The sequence below is a fragment of the Gymnoscopelus braueri genome, assembly GCF_963280865.1.
Source record: "Gymnoscopelus braueri genome assembly, chromosome: 1".
Classification (NCBI taxonomy): Eukaryota; Metazoa; Chordata; class Actinopteri; order Myctophiformes; family Myctophidae; genus Gymnoscopelus; species Gymnoscopelus braueri.
Window position 1 is genome coordinate 8030709 of NC_137603.1, and position 15345 is coordinate 8046053.

Sequence of the window (15345 nt, forward strand, 5' to 3'; positions counted from 1 at the left end):
TTTGTCACTGTCTGACTAACAAAGCTGACAAGTACTGTATTTGTTTAATATTGTAGGCTAGAGACTGTAAATCCAGTAAAAACCTACGATAAAAATGTCTACAGGTGCTTTCTTGCGCCTTACATGTAGAGCAGTGCATGTGTTTTTTTGTGTGCCCACCTGACTGCCCTTTGTGGGTAGCGTGTATAGGGAGGACTCTAATAGTTGACTGGCCCTAGGGGGCCTCCGTGAGTCTAAATCCGGCCCTGCTTTTGGGTCTCAAGCTGAAAAAAGTTTGGGAATTAACCCCTGCTGTAATACACAAAGGCAAGCTGAGTTTAGTACAGCTGACCATCTTAACCAGTATGTTTACCAAGTGGTTTAATGGGGTGGTTTACATCTCAGAGATGGCTGCTCATAGATAAGACCGTGATAATGTTGACATTTGAGCACAAAAAAAAAGAAACGGGTCCTGAAAGTTGTCCCAACAACAACGTCATAGTAATTATACGCTATGGAAGATCCTCTGGTACACTTTGGTGCCACTGAGAACGGCGTGTCCCTGCAGACCGTGGGCGTTTCAATGCCCAGGGACTCAGGGAGTGTCGATTGTTATCAAAAAAGAACCTTCCTGTCTTTGAAATTCCTTTGGCTGGCCTCGCCTCGCATGGCCGGCGGGCCCAGTGCCCGCTGTCTGTCTTCATAATGGAGCCAAACATTACAGCTACACAGTGGTGTGGGGAAAAGTATTCAATTTTTTACTTAAGTAAAAGTATCAATATTGCAACGTAGAAGGACTCGATCTGTTACAAGTTAAAGTCAAAATTCAAAATTTTACTTGAGTAAGAGTGCAAAAGTATTGGTATCAAAATGTACTTAAAGTACCAAAAGTAGAAAGTGCTCGTTATGCAGAATGTCAAGTTGTCTAAAAATCTTTAGAAAATAGTAGATCTACAAGCTCACCATGCGTCGGCTATTTTCAGGTGGCCGAAATGTATATACTGTAGGGCTGAAGTGGTTAATGTATGTTTTGTTATAATAATCAAAATCTACAAAGTAACTAGTAACATGAAGTTTTCAAATAATTGCAGTGCAGTAAAAAGTACAATATTTGCCTCTGAGATGTAGTGGAGTAGAAGTAAAAGTACTGAAAATTGGAAATACTCCAGTAAAGTAAAAATACCTCAAAATATTACTTAAGTACAGTACTGGAGCAAATGTACTTAGTTACTTTACACCACTGCAGCTACAGTACATGCACAACACAATGACATACTGTAGCACTGAGTGTCCCAAAAGGACTTTCTTTTACAGTTTAGGCCTTTTGTAGTCTTTTACAGTTTAGGCCTTTTGTAGAAGCTCTGATACGTCTGATACGTTAGGCATGTGGTTGGAAGAAAACTAAGTAAAAACTAAGCTATGATGACTAAAACTAAGATTAAATATACTGACAATTTCAGCACAACGTGTTGTGAGCTTGTAGATCGGCTATTTTCAGCATGCAACCAGGTGTAAAATCAGCCATTACGACGCCATCAAGGCACCGCCACAATACATTTTATTCGACAAAATCAACTATAGATTTAGTCGACTAAAATCTTATGATATTTAGTCGACTAAAACTAGACTTTTCAGATGACTAAAATATATGACTAAAACTAAATTAAATGTTATTCAAAAGACTATGACTAAAACCATATTCAAATTTACTGTCAAAATCAACACTGGTTTCAAGGCCAAGGACCCCCACCTGAAAAGATTTTGAGCCAGGGCCCCCCAATAAGAGAAGATTTGTTTACAGTTTTCCCACTTTTTTTGGTAAATATTATGAAAATAGCCAAAAAAATCAATAGGGCTTAAAAAGCCTCACTACTGTATGTAACTTTTCTTGGCAGAGTATGTTAATACATTATAAATACAGTCTGTATGGTAGAGTATGTTAATACAATATAACGTATACAATTGGGGTAGTTGTATTTAGTCTCCCTGCTCTTATATTGAGACATTTAGATCGTGTCAAAGGTCATGTCTCACCTAGACACAGGATCTGACACAAATTTTGACCTGATGGTCAAGATTAAATTTATCCCCTGAGCAAGCAGGCAGGCTCTATTAGCTCAATGGTAAAAAAAAAAATCAGCACTTAAATGGATAGTTCAACCCAAAAATGACTTTTTCTTTATCGATTAGTCACCCCATGGAGACTTGAATTCATGGATATTTGTTTGTTTTTGTCTCATTCCTAAGCCAATAATTTGATGACCGGCAGTGGTTCCGTTAGGAGACGCAAAGAGTCTCCTTTGTGTCTCCTACCGGAACCGCTGCCTACCGGTCCACTGGTCATCAAATGATTGGCTTATAGGAATGCAACAAAAACAACAACATTATCCATGAATTCAAGTCTCCATGGGGTGACTAATCAATAGAAAAAAAAATATCGGGGGTGAACTATCCCTTTATGCAGGAAACCGGGTTCAAATTCGGGGTAGAAGAGGAACGATACATAGTGCTGCTTTTAAGTGTTTTTATTTTATTTATTTTTTTATTTTTTTACAGTTCCTCATTTAGCTGGGGACCCCCTGGAACCCCCTTAAGGACTCCTGGGTGTCCCTGGACCCCACTTTGAGAAACACTGCCTTAGGTCAGTGTTTCCCAAAGTTCATGAGACGGGGGGCGGGGGGGGATTTGAGGCCTCTTGTCTGTTTTGGAGCTAGTTCAAAAGTTTAAACATGTTGCACACAATCAGTGCCGGAAAGTAACCAAGTACAGTCACTTAAGTACTGTACTTAAAGGAGAATTTTGGACTAAAGTTTTCTTACCTTTTCTATGACGTTATGATATCTTAGGATGAATGGTACAGTAGAAACATTTCATAACTCCACCCCTGAGCCGCCACAGCTTAAAAGGTGCGCGGATAGGCCTTAGGTTAGATCACATATTTTAATAGCTTTATTTTTTTATTTTTTTGGTGAGATCTGACGTTCATAGTGACAGAACAGTCCCAAAAAAAAAAAAAAAACAGAAGTCTCCGCTAGACGAGATTGAAATCTCGAGATTGAAATCTCGTCTAGCGAGACTTGTTTTTTTTTTTTTTTTTTTTTTTTTTTTTAGGTACTTTTACTTTACTGGAGTTTTTCCAATTGTCAGTACTTTTACTTCTACTCCACTACATCTCAGAGGCAAATATTGTACTTTTACTCCACTACAATTATTTGAAAACTTTATTTATTAGTGACTTTGCAGATATAAATGATTACATTATAAAACATACATTAACCACTTCCGCCCTACTGTATACCTAGGCTATTTGAAAATAGCAGATCTACTAGCTCACAACGCGTCGCATCGCGACACGTTGTGAGCTTGTAGATCTGCTATTTTCAAACATCTTGCTACTTTTACTTTTGGTACTTTAAGTACATTTTGATACCAATACTTTTGTACTTTTACTCAAGTAAATTTTGAATTCTGGACTTTTACTTGTAACTTGAGTACTTCTACATTGCGGTATTGTTACTTTTACTTAAGTAAAACATTTGAGTACTTTTTCCACCACTGCACACAATCATAAGTTGCTTTCGTTTCATCCTCTGTCTGTCTGCCTGTACAGTGTGTTCTCACTGTGATATCATATCAGTCATAACTGCTCTTACAATATCCATTATCCTGTAACTTTAACTTTAATGGCCAAAACTCCCACACATGTACACACATCATTGTGAATCACACACATAACCTTGTTAAATGTCAGCCCTATTTTGGGCTCGTCATTATTATTGTCAAAAATAGTCATTGTAAATTGTGTGTGTGCGTGCGTGTGTGTGTTTGCATGTGTGCGCGGCAGTGGTGGAAAGTAACTAAGTACATGTACTCAATTACTGTACTTAAGTACAATTTCTACTTTACTTGAGTATTTCCAATTTCCAATACTTTTACTTCTACTCCACTACATCTCAGAGTCAAATATTGTACTTTTTACTCCACTACAATTATTTGAAAACTTTAGTTACTAGTTACTTTTGTAGATTTGTAGATTTTAATTATTATTACAAAACATACATTCATTAACCACTTCAGCCCTATATACATTTCGGCCATTTGAAAATAGCAGATCTACAAGCTGGTATTTTCAAAAGATGTTTATATATTTCAAAACTTGAAATGGTACTTTTTTCTTGGGGACTTTTGGTACTTAAAGTAAATTTTTATACCAATACTTTTGTACTTTTACTCAAGTAAATTGTGAATTCTGGACTTTTACTTGTAACAGAGTACTTCTACATTGCAGTATTGATACTTTTACTTAAGTAAAACATTTTAGTATTTTTTCCACCACTGTGTGTGTGTGTGTGTGTGTGTGTGTGTGTGTGTGTGTGTGTGTGTGTGTGTATGTGTGTGTGTGTGTGTGTGTGTGTGTGTGTGTGTGTGTGTGTGTGTGTGTGTGTGTGTGTGTGTGTGTGTGTGTGCGGGGGTCTTAGCTTTTGTCAGATGTAAGAAGGGGGGCTCCAAGTAAAAAAAAAAGAAAAAGTGTGGGAACCTTGGCCTTAGGCTACAGAGGACATGTCTCTCTGGTCGGGTCTCTGTGGGGCTGCCTGCTACTTGGTGATGAGGAAATAAACAAGGAATCAGAAAAGCTTACATTTTTTAAATGAACAGCATGTCTTCAGTTGATTGTTAGAGAGTACAACAGCACTGTACGTCTTTCTGGAGACCACAAAGTGACGTTTATTTTTAAGTAACCTTTGTTCTCCTGTTAGTTTAACCACTTAAACCCCTGTATACACACCGTTGACCGGCATCCCACAAGGGTTTATTTGGTCCCCTTTCTTTTTTCCGTAAAAATATCAGATCTACAAGCTGTTGTGACTGTGAGCTTGTAGACATTGATGTTCGCCTAACGGGATGGATGCTAACGTTTAAAGACATTCATAAGATTAGATTAGACTTATAGATGTATTTATCTTAAGTTGGACAGAATTCTATAATTTCTAACAACTGCTTTAGCTTACATTGTTAAATTATTTTCTTGTATCATTTCTAACAACTGCTTTATATTTAATTATAGCTTACGTTGTTAAATTATTTTCTCGTGCTGTGACTGTGCAGTCTCTCTCTCTCTCTCTCTCTCTCTCTCTCTCTCTCTCTCTCTCTCTCTCTCTCTCTCTCTCTCTCTCTGTGTCCTCCTGAGAAACCGCAGTACTACTGCTCTATAGCTGGGAATCTCCTGCCCTTTAGTTTTAATAGCGTAACCCTCTGTGGGTCCTCTATGTTCCATACACAAACAGGAAGTTGGGGACTTATTGCTAGGAGGAGAAGGATGTCGTCAAAGTGTTTATTTTCACCCAGTTAGTTCACAGTATAACTTTTGCTTCATTCACATCACGTCAACAGCGCCTCTCGTGCTCAATAAAACGGATTGTTTTTGTCGATTCTCTTTCTTATAAACATATTTTATTGGCATTTTTAGAAATCAACAAAAAATTGTAATAGTTGACAATACTCCAATAATTAACCCATACCCCCCCCACAAACACTCACTCACTCACTCACTCACTCACTCACTCACTCACTCACTCACTCACTCACTCACTCACTCACTCACTCACTCACTCACTCACTCACACACACACACACACACACACACACACACACACACACACACACACACACACACACACACACACACACACACACACACACACACACACACACACACACACACACACACACACACACACACACACACACACACACACACACACACACACACACACACACACACACACACACACACACACACACACACACACACACACACACACACACACACACACACACACACACACACACGTAACCTTTGGGCTCCCGATCCCCATAGGTTAACCGGATTCTATTTTGCCTGAGAAGTTGATTGTTTTGAAGCCGTGACTTGGGATATTTACACAGGTTATATAGAAGAAGCAAGTCGCTCACTATAGGTTTGAATTGTGTTGTTGCTGCTCGGACCTTTAGTTCCCATGATGTCTCCCAAACATCACTGAGGGATTTGCATTTATCTGGTATTTGGACTCTCTCTGCGTGAGAACTATTTTCAGCTGATCCCAGTGGAGAAAGAAGCTTGTTCACCATTTCCTCTCTGCTTTATAGGACTCTGCTGTATATCTCAGGGTAGTCTGAACATTCTTTATTTTAACATACAGTTGTTCAAATGGCCGAAATGTATATAGGGCTGAAGTGGTTAATGTATGTTTTGTAATAATAATAAAAATCTACAAAGTAACTAGTAACTAAAGTTTTCAAATAATTGTGTAAAAGTACAATATTTGCCTCTGAGATGTAGTGGAGTAGAAGTAAAAGTACTGAAAATTGGAAATACTCCACTAAAGTAAAAAATACCACACATTTTTACTTAAGTACAGTACTTGAGTAAATGTACTTAGTTACTTTCCACCACTGCTGAAAGCACGCCTTAAAGTTTAACGACAGGTGTGTAGGACAAAAAGGAATAAGGTCCAAATGTACACCAAGGGATCTTTGATATCAATGATAGATATAAAAAAGAGTTCCCACACTGGCAAAAACTGGAACTGGAACTGAAAATTGCAAAAAAAAACTATTCAGTTGATTCAATTAAAGTTGTTTTTGCAAGTTCCAGACACATATCTATCATTGATCTCAAAGATTGGCTATTTTCGGCAAAGTGGTTTAGGACATTATTTGTAGGAAGTAGTAGGAAGGTTATCTGTTATATAGGGAAAGGGGAGCAAACCAACAGAGCCCAAGGTCAAGTTTACAAAGTATTGAATTAATGGATATTGTTTTGTTTTTGTCGCATTCCTAAGCCAATAATTTGATGACCGGCAGTGGTTCCGGTAGTGGACACACCGGAACCGCATGCCTACCGGTCCGCTGGTCATCAAATTATTGGCTTAGGAATGCGACAAAAACAACAACAATATCCATGAATTCAAGTCTCCATGGGGTGACTAATCCATAGGGAAAAAAAGTATTCTTTTTGGGTGAACTATCCCTTTAACATGAATCCAAGTGAAAAGAGAAGTCAACAAACAATAAAACATGAATTTACACAACACTGATGATAGTGCTGTCAAACAAGAGTATGAAGCTATAATGAAATGTATGAAAAAAGTTTAATCTGCTTCATCTCTCTCTCTCTCAGCTCTGGGGTCCTTAATGGGCCTGAGAAACGTTGAAGACCCCCTGCTCTTAAAGGGGAGTTCACACAGGAGGGGCTAATAAGATAATTTCCTATGGCGTCATTTATACTACGTTGGTACGATGGTGTGTGTCGCATGCTGAAAATAGATCTGCTATTTTCTACGCGCGCGACACCGTTGGACAATGGACTATAATTTAGGCTTAACCCATTCAAATCCGGGAATCATTTTAAGATTTCTTTGGGCTATTCAAAAAATAGCAGATCTACAAGCTCATGAGCTTGTAGATCTGCTATTTTTGAAAAATCGTGAACATTAAGGTGCAAATCTTTGAATATATCGTTTTTTAAAGCAAACATTTTGTAACTGTCAAATGTCTTCATTTTTCTGAAAAACTATTGTTGCTATATCAGTGGTGCTCAAACTTTTTCCGGTCAAGGACACCCCAAAATTATATGTTTTTGACCGCCGATCCCCATCAAAATATGTTGTTCCAGGAACTCCCCAGAAGCAAAGATTTGAGTATTTGATACATATTCAAAGATTTGCACAAAATGTACAAGATCTTTCAAAAATAGCAGATCTACAAGCTCATAGCGCGGCACTCGGTGCCGCGCTATGAGCTTGTAGATCTGCTATTTTTGAATAGCCCAAAGTATAAACATAACGATTATAGCTTAAATCTAAAATGACACGGATGTGTTCCCGGAATGAACGGCTAAAAAGGAGGATCACATGGGTGGGTTTTGTTACTATAGCCTAAACGTATGATATATATGTGTATGTACTGTATATGTTTACTGTCACTTATGTATAAACACTGACATGTTTGATATCTGCTGCTAAGTGATGTCTCGCCTGCACTGTAAGCAGATTTATACTGTACGCACAAAGGAGTGTGTTTCTATTATCTGCTGCTATTTAACTATCGCTATGTTTTTAAACACGCACCTTATATTTGACATTGCTATTATATTAGAATATTTGACATACTGTAATGATCTGTGTATCTTTCTATATTCTTTCTTTCTTTCTTGAAACTGCAAATATGGGGACTTTCAACCACTTTCTTTTAAAGGGATAGTTCACCCCCAAAGTGACTTTTTTTTCTATCCATTAGTCACATCATGGAGACTTGAATCCATGGATATTTTTTGTTTTTTGTCGCATTCCTAAACCAATAATTTGATGACTGGCAGCGGCCCCGGTAGGAGACACAAAGAGTCTCCGTTGTGTCTCCTACCGGAATCGCTGCGTACCGGTCCGCTGGTCATCAAATTATTGGCTTAAAGAATGCGACGAAAACAAAAAAAATATCCATGAGTTCAAGTCTCCATGGGGTGACTAATCGAATAATTTTTTGTGGTGAACTATCCCTTTAACACACGTAAATCTGTGATGTGACAATAACAAAGTTATATCTGAGTAGCAGTGTATTTTTTTGTTTGCTCATCTGGAATGTTTGTCTTTGACATTCTTTCAGTTCATAGTTTTTTCTAGTGATAATAAATCAATAAACTCACTCCTATGCTGGCACCGACGTTGTTGTCACTGGAAAATAAAGATAATAAATAACTTGTTATGGTCGACAGCCCCGCGTGTGAAAACCCATGCAGTGTCTGTGTCTCACCACTAAACCCTCTGCAATCATCTTCCAGTGGAAAATAAAAGCAAGGACTATGTGGCAATGTCTGTCTGTCTGTCTGTCTGTCTGTCTGTCTGTCTGTCTGTCTGTCTGTCTGTCTGTCTGTCTGTCTGTCTGTCTGTCTGCCTGCCTGCCTGCCTGCCTGCCTGCCTGTCTGTCTGTCTGTCTGTCTGTCTGTCTGTCTGTCTGTCTGTCTGTCTGTCTGTCTGCCTGCCTGCCTGCCTGCCTGCCTGCCTGCCTGCCTGCCTGTCTGTCTGTCTGTCTGTCTGTCTGTCTGTCTGTCTGTCTCTGTCTGTCTGTCTGCCTGCCTGCCTGCCTGCCTCGGAGTGAGTAGAAGTAAAAGTACTGAAAATTGGAAATACTCCAGTAAAGTAAAAAATACCTCAAAATTGTACTGAAGTACAGTACTTGAGTAAATGTACTTAGTTACTTTACACCACTGCTGACAAGTGTATACGCAACATGGTCGACAGATAAAAGCTGCAAAGTGATGCTATCACAAAGACATACTGTATTGCACTTATTAGTTTCAGCTCTTCCTTTCTGTTTAGTGAAACACATATATGTGTATTAATAGTACATCTATTCCTTTAGTTTTTGGCACTAAGTAGGTATATCTCAAGCCTAAAGTAGCCTGCTGTACATTTCTTTGATTAGCTTTCATGCATTCGTGAAGAGAGAGAGCTATTTATTGGGCAAAGTATTCATAAAGCGTCACAAAGGCATTGTGCGCCCTCCCTCTCCCTCCCTGTGTGTGTGTGTGTGTGTGTGTGTGTGTGTGTGTGTGTGTGTGTGTGTGTGTGTGTGTGTGTGTGTGTGTGTGTGTGTGTGTGTGTGTGTGTGTGTGTGTGTGTGTGTGTGTGTGTGTGCGCGTGCGTGTGTGTGCGCGTGTGCGTGTGTGGGTGAGAGAAGGCTTCAAAGTTTCCTAGGACTTCCAAATGGATGTTTGGCGCTGCCACAGAGGGCACTGGGAACACAGGGCTAAGTGCTCTAGCAAGCGGGTGACGCTAACGCACTGGGACGGGCGCAGTGTGGCGTGAAGCAGAAGAGTGCTGTGCGAGGTGACTTATGGGACAATGGGGCCGCTTTTCGCAAATAAAACATGAGGCTTATCCGCAGCCTTCCGAACGACACAGTCTGCAGCTTGTGTTGTGTGTGTGTGTGTGTGTCAGGTGCTTGTGGGGAGAGGAAGAGGAAACAACGCGGCTCTCTGATCAAATGATCCGCAACTTGTTTGGGTTTGTGTTTTTTTAGAGATAATCAGGGGGGTAATTCAATGGAGGTTTTCTGTAACTTTGAAAGAAGAATGTATTATTTACTGGTGTACTGTCCCTTTTTTTTATTTTTATATTGCATGTTGGTCGGCAAGAATCATAATGGCTTCTACGGTATTATTATATAATACCACTTGACATAGAAGCAGTGTAGCCGAACCTGGAATTTGGGAGGTCAAGGGGTCAGGCAAGTGTGGCAATGAGACAATGAAAGTCCAACACATAACAACAACAACAAGAACAACAGAACACTACATAAAAGCTGTGATAAGCCTGATTTATACTTAGTTGCGGTCCGGTGTCGTGCTCAGTAGCAGATCTACAAGCTTGCAACGCGAGCTTGTAGATCTGCTATTTACGGCAAACAACAAAATAAATGAGGCTATACAACGTCAACATCAGTTCTAAAGTTTCATCATCAACATCAGTTCTGATTTATTTTGTTGTCTGCCGTAAATAGCAGATCTACAAGCTCGCGATGCGAGCTTGTAGATCTGCTATTTACGGCAGACAACAAAATAAATCGGGCTACACAACGTCAACATCAGTTCTAAAGTGTCAATTCAGATGAGAATGGAGTTATTAACATAACGAAAGAGCTCTCTCGCTGTGATGCTCATTCCTCCAAACATCATGGCAGCTTGCTGGACTGGAAAAAAAATTAGAAAACCGTTCGCATCATCTCTGTTCTATCGATGGATTAAAAGTTACAGTCTCACATGCTTACAGTCACCTCTCGCGCGAGTATAAAGCGATATACCGCTAATAAAATAAGCAAATTAAAACGGTCGCTTATCAGGCAATACTGGTACTTTTGACGCCAAGGAGGGCATGTGAAAACGGTTTCTCCCCATTGCCATTCCATTAAGTTATGCACATTCTTTTTTTGCAGGTAAGATACTGGCACTGTAGTGAAAACACAGCTTATGTCATCATGTCTGATTGTGAGGAGACACGAGGCTATCGTGAAGAGAGAAAGTAAAGATGAGAACATATACTCTTCTTCTATAAGCTGTGATCCAAACAGAGACATCGCTGTTCAATGATTGAACCACAGACTGAAGCAATGTTTAAGCCCATCAAACGGTCCAAATAGACCTTGCATTTTCCAACTTGTGTACGTTGACACTTTCACCAGTGGTGGAAAAAGTACTCAAATGTTTTACAGTAACAGTATCAATACTGCAATATAGAAGTAAAGGTTCTGGCATTCAAAATGTACTTGAGTAAAAGTACAAAAGTATCGGCATCAAAATGTACTTAAAGTGCCAAAAGTAAAAGTACTCTTTATGCAGAATGTCCCATTTCACAAGTTTTCAAATCTTTTAAAAATAGCAGATCTCCAAGCTCACAATGCGTCGCATCGTGAGCATCGGCTATTTTCAAATGGCCGAAATGTATATATGGCTGAAGTGGTTAATGTATGTTTTGTAATAATAATCATATACCTTAAGCTCTATATACCTTATTGGTAGCTTTTGGTACCTTATTTATTATAACTGTACCGTACATTACTACCTGTTTACTCCCTCTTATTATTTATTATTATCATGTTGTTTTGTATTCTTGAAGCTTATATGTATCTCCTTGCCTCTGTATCTGTGTCCGTTCTGTGTTTTCATTGCTGCTATGACAACTGGATTTCCCTCATATAGGATCAATACGTATCAAGTAAGTAAGCAAGTAGGTCGGAGAGGCTTGCTGCCGAGAGGATCGATAAGGGTCTATCTATCTATATTCTATCTCGTACAACGGATCACCAAAACAGCCGATCTACTGTACAAGCTCGCGTTGTTGGCTGTTTTTGCTATCGAATCCTTGTCGCTATATTACCATGACACAAAATCTTTCCGTATTATCAAATCTGGAAAGAGATATACATGGTTCAGGGGTCCTTGAAGGGATAAATGATAGATAGTTAGGAACCGAATGGACCCTTATGGGTCTGTAACTCTGAGAGTGTACAAATGGAACCGAATGGACCCTTATGGGTCTGTAACTCTGAGAGTGTACAAATGGAACCAAATGGACCCTTATGGGTCTGTAACTCTGAGAGTGTACAAATGGAACCGAATGGACCCTTATGGGTCTGTAACTCTGAGAGTGTACAAATGGAACCAAATGGACCCGCAACTGATTTTACAGAGTAGATCGGGCCCCCAGAGAACCGAGTGCCGCGCTATGAGCTTGTAGATCTGCTATTTTTGAAAAATCTTGAAGATTTGCGCAAATCTTTGAATATATTTCTTTTAAAGCGAACATTTTAACACAAATCTTTTGCTTCTGGGAGTCCCTGGCACAACATATTTTCAGATGGGGGTCCGCGGCCAAATATATATCAATTTGGGGGTCCCTGGCATGAAAAGGTTTGAGAACCACTGCTCTATAGAGACCATTAGATCATGATCACAGTCTAAAAAGTTGAGTATTTTGCAGATTTGTTTTGCTAAAGATTCAACGTTCAGTTATGTAAAGCTCTGTGGTTTTAGAAAGAGCACGTACTTTAATACTTTAAAGTTAAGGGCTATAGAGTAGCATCAATAAGATATACATAGTTCTCAGAACATCTACTCTACGCTATCTTTGGACATAAAAATGGATGAAACATCTTTGGGGCAATTTTTCTATTGAATCTTTTATATTCAATTTCCTGTCCTTCTAAGCCTTGTGACAAAATAGTTTTTTATTTTTTCAATTTTTTTCCATTTCTACATTAAATGGATTTACAGAGTTGTTATTTACAGGCCAGTTGTCATTAAGATGTTACAAAGTTGACAAAATACGGATTCGGTTTTTTAAAAAGGCATTATTATATGAAAACAATTGCTTGGCTTCTTTAACCACATGAACCCTATAGAGCATCGCAGTTCCCGCCCACTTCCTGGTTTTTCGTGGTGCAGGAAGGAACAACTCAATGCATTTTTCCCATTGACATTTCCAAAAATATTTATATCTATTAATTTAAGCCTCGAATCAAGCCATCATGACATGACATGAATCATGACCATAAAACGTTTTTTTCTGTGATTTTTTTTATTTTATATTTAATTATATGATATACTATATTTAATAAATACCCTTTGTTTTGCCGTTTTCAAAAAAAAATAATCACAGAATCAAACGTTTTATGGTCATGATTCATGTCATGTCATGATGGCTTGATTCGAGGCTTAAATTAATAGATATAAATATTTTTGGAAATGTCAATGGGAAAAATGCATTGAGTTGTTCCTTCCGGCACCACGAAAAACCAGGAAGTGGGCGGGAACTGCGATGCTCTATATGAGCGCCGAAAATAGCAGATCTACAAGCACATCGCAACACATTGGATTTTCTCTCGCAGGATCAATAAAGGTATCTACCTATTCTATTCTGGGCTTGTAGATTGGCTATTTTCGCCAAAGAGATTTGGTGTAAAGGGGAAAAAAGGAGAGGACCAAGTACAGTATAAGACCCATTGGGGGACGTTGGTCAACCATGTATAACCATTTTTAAAACGATTGTTAACCCATTAAGATCGGGAACACATCATTTCGATTTTAACCACTTTAACCATTATCTTATACTTTGGCTATTCAAAAATAGCAGATATGAGCTTATAGATCTGCTATTTTTTGAAAAATCATGAAAATTTGTGCAAATCTTTGAATATATATTTTTTAAAGCGAACATTTGTAACTCAAATCTTTGCTTCTGGTTGATTCTACAAATGTCTTTTTTTGAAAAAAACTATGTTGCTATAATCAGTGGTTCTCACACTTTTTCATGTCAAGGACCCCCCAAAATGTATTTGGCCGCAGACCCCCATCTCAAAATATGTTGTTCCAGGGACCCCCCCCCCCCCACCCCCCAGAAGCAAAGATTTGAGTTAAAAATGTTCGCTTAAATGTTTTTATATATATATATATATATATATATATATATATATATATATATATATATATATATATATATATATATATATATATATATATTCAAAAATAGCAGATCTACAAGCTCATAGCTATGAGCTTGTAGATCTGCTATTTTTGAATAGCCAAAGTATAAGATAATGGTTAAAGTGGTTACACAGATGCGTTAATTGGTGAGATGGACTCTTTTACACTCTCAGAGTAAAATGTACACTGAGGGTTTTATGTAGTGATGATGTGCCGTCCTCGCTGAATAAATGAAACGTATCCCTCAGTAACACAGTCAATATTTCATAGTCAGTGTGAGTGCTGTTGAAATGTCAAATAGAACATAATGTGGTATAACGTCACAACTTGTTGTCAATGTTCTCTAACCCAATGGTTCTCAAACTTTTTCATACCAACTTTCTCAAAGTGGGGTCCGGGGACCCCCAGGGGTCCTTGGAGGAGGGGTGCCAGGGGGTCCGCAGCAAAATTAGTTAATATAGTGTCACAATCATTTTAACCACTTTAACCACTTTTTTATAGTTTGGCTATTCAAAAATAGCTGATCTACAAGCTCGTAGCGCGGCACTCGTAAACATTTGTAACTCAAATCTTTCCTTCTGGGGGGTCCCTGGAACAAAATATTTCGAGATGTGGGTCCGTGGCCAAATATATATCATTGGGGGTCCTTGACATGAAAAACTTTGAGAACCAATGCCCTAACCTACACATGTATGACGCCAAAGTAGAGCAAATCTCCACATATCAACCGCAGTTTGTTGCCATAATAACATGCAGCATTGTTGATTAGTGTATTTCATCTCATAGCGTAGCATAGCCCACACATAGAGAGAAGGTACTTTTAAACTGCCAAAGTAATGAGGCTGGAGAATGGACTGTGTGGGAGAGACATGCAGTCAGATGGAAGAACCTCACAGGAATGCTAGAAAACAAGGCTAACCCCCCTCTCTCTCTCTCTCTCTCTCGTTCTCTCTCTCTATCGCTCTTGCTTGCCCTCTCTTCCTCTCACTCTCTCTCCCTGACCCTCTACCTCTCTCTGTCTTGCTCTCGCTTCCTCTCCCACTCTCTCTCTCTCTCTCTCTCTCTACCACTCTTTCTCCCACCCTCTCTCTCTTTCTCTCTCTCTCACACTCACTCTCTCTTGTTCTCTCTCTTTCTTCCTCTCACTCTCTCTCTCCCTGACCCTCTACCTCTCTCTGTCTTGCTCTCTCTTCCTCTCCCACACTCAATCCCTCTCTCTCCCACCCTCTATTTCTCTCTCCCTCCCTCCCTCTCTCTCACTCACTCACTCTCTCTCTTCCTCTCTCTCTCTTCCTCTCACTCTCTCTCCCCCATATCTCTCTCTCTCTATC